Raw genomic sequence first — 2,500 nt, 5'->3', positions numbered from 1 at the left:
CCAAAAGAGCTCAACCAATGCCTCACTAAAGGGGAGAGGAGAGATAGACTTCTCTGCTTAGTCTGTCTGCCTCTCCACCCTCTCCACGTCCATGTTTTTTGAGTACTGACTGCCCACTACTGCTTACTACTGTTTTACTATTGTACACAGCCTAATGTTTTCACTACTGTTTTACTGCTACACTGTTACCTCAACCCGTTCTTGCACTGAAATAGTTTTTATTTTACCTTGTTTACATTACACTTTACTCTCCTATTTGACTTTATTATTTATGCTGGTCTCTAGACCCTACTGTTGCACTGTTGACTAATGTTGGACTACTTTTTGCACCTTCACCATGACACCCACTCTCTTGAGCACCTTGCCATGCACACATAACTAAGGACTATGGTTGGACTACTGTTTGCACCTTCATCACGACACTCACTCCCTTTAGCACCTCACCAGTCCTGGCCCTGTCACTACAAGCGTCTTATGCTTGATCACCCTCAAGCACATTGGACTTTCTTAATTTAACTTATATAGTGTATTTAGTATTTAGTTTGTTAGATTCTTATCTTATATTCTACTGACTTTATTGTACAGTGGAGTTTAGTTATATGTTTATACTTTTATTACATTTCTGTTGTAAATGCATGTTGTGTGTTATGTCTTTACGCTACTGAGACCCTTGAATTTCCCCTTGAGGATCAATAAAGTATTGTAACGTCGGCGCATAAAGACTGTGTTAGCGTTCTCCAGCGAAAGGCATGCTGGGACACGAGGGTGAACATTTGGGGGGTTTATGTCGTTATTCTCCTAAGTTATAAGTGTAATGTTAGCGTCTTTATTGTGACATGTTTCCCTTTTAGTTCTCCCTCGTGTGTGATCCTTTTTGTGTGGGAGGCTGCGTCCTCCCCTGTATGTGTAGTGTGTGTGCGTGCTTGACCTGCCCTGTTTGCATTGTGTTCTGTGTCTATCTGTGTCCCGACTCTCGTTCCCAGTGAATAAACCTTTTGATTGGACAACTGTGTGGTTCGCTATCAAATCGTTACATTGGTGTCAGAAGCGACTTTCGCACATGGCCTCCGCTCAGCGAGAGAAGCTGGGAGCGGGAGACCTCACCGCTGGGTGGAGGCCCACGCAAGAGGATCCAGAGAGAGCCCTTGTAAGGGCTACTGAAGAGCTTGAGGCCTTCTATCGTTACCGCCGCCGGAGGAGAGGAGCTATCGCCGAGACCTGCCTGCTGTCATGGGAGGAGATCTGGCCAGATGAAGTGGTCGCGGAGAAGATGACGCTGGCCTGGGCGCTGACTCCACGGCGAGCCGCGACGCGTGAGCAGAGAGGGAGTGCGGCGAGGAAGAGGTTCCTAGACGATGGACGGTTGGCGGAGCCGCTGAGGGCAGCGAACTCACGACGGTGGGGCAGCTTCGACGGAAGGGCCCTCTAGTGTGTGACTGTTTTGGTGTGTGTTTTAACTTTTGGGTGCGTGTGAGGGGCACCGTGCAGTGCTAGGCGCTAGTTCTAGTTGGCCTGTTGGCCGGCGCCTTTTAAAAAAGAAAAAAAGTTTGTTGTGTGGAGTTCGATAGCACGACCATCTCGGGGGTCGTGCCTTCGCCGAAGCCGCGAAGGAGTGGAACGGGCCGGGAACAGAGCAGTACGGCTCTGCGAGATGGCAACACGAGGAAGGACGCCGAAGACGGTAGCTGCAGCGGGAGAGCTCAGCGCGGTCCGGTTGCTGTGGAGTCGGTGCCTGTCTGTCCCGGTCGGCGACTCGACGGAGCGGAGTGGCGTTGGTGCAGCTTCATCTGGCCCCCCTCGAACCCCGGTGCTTGGTACAGTGTCGACGGTTGTAAGGCCACCTAGGGCCCCGTCTGGAGAGGAGGAGTGCCGTGGTGACACGCCGCGGAAAGTGTAGCCTGAGGGCGGCTGCTGAGAGGGAGCTGGTGACGAGCGGGTCGGCCACGTGGCTGCTAGCACGCCCGAACTGGATTGCTAGCAGCGTGGCGCCCCGTTGAGTGAGCTCCTGCGGCGCGTGCACCCCACGTGAGTTGGCGGAACTGTCGCACTGAACTGAGTGGCGGGCGACGCGCGCCGACGTTAGCATGTGGCTACCTCGTGGGCATTGCCGAGGACGGCAATGGCTTGTTGGGGGAGCTGTGTAACGTCGGCGCATAAAGACTGTGTTAGCGTTCTCCAGCGAAAGGCATGCTGGGACACGAGGGTGAACATTTGGGGGGTTTATGTCGTTATTCTCCTAAGTTATAAGTGTAATGTTAGCGTCTTTATTGTGACATGTTTCCCTTTTAGTTCTCCCTCGTGTGTGATCCTTTTTGTGTGGGAGGCTGCGTCCTCCCCTGTATGTGTAGTGTGTGTGCGTGCTTGACCTGCCCTGTTTGCATTGTGTTCTGTGTCTATCTGTGTCCCGACTCTCGTTCCCAGTGAATAAACCTTTTGATTGGACAACTGTGTGGTTCGCTATCAAATCGTTACAGTATCTATCTATCTATCTATCTATCTA

The 2,500-nt window shown here is 51.6% G+C and overlaps 1 protein-coding gene across 1 annotated transcript in view; it reads right to left on the bottom strand.

Annotated features, from left to right (window-relative positions):
* LOC143118308 (calmodulin-regulated spectrin-associated protein 3) overlaps positions 1-2,500 on the bottom strand; it is a 36,774-nt gene that overhangs the window by 27,672 nt on the left and 6,602 nt on the right. The gene's annotated exons all lie outside the window — the stretch shown is intronic.

This window comes from Alosa pseudoharengus, unplaced genomic scaffold (genome assembly GCF_046254945.1).
Source record: "Alosa pseudoharengus isolate Yale_2024_CS ecotype anadromous, Long Island Sound unplaced genomic scaffold, YU_APseudo_1.1 YU_APseudo_1.1_scf_1, whole genome shotgun sequence".
Taxonomy (NCBI): Eukaryota; Metazoa; Chordata; class Actinopteri; order Clupeiformes; family Clupeidae; genus Alosa; species Alosa pseudoharengus.
The sequence above is the reverse complement of the archived record's forward strand: the minus strand, read 5'-3'. Positions and strand labels throughout refer to the sequence as shown.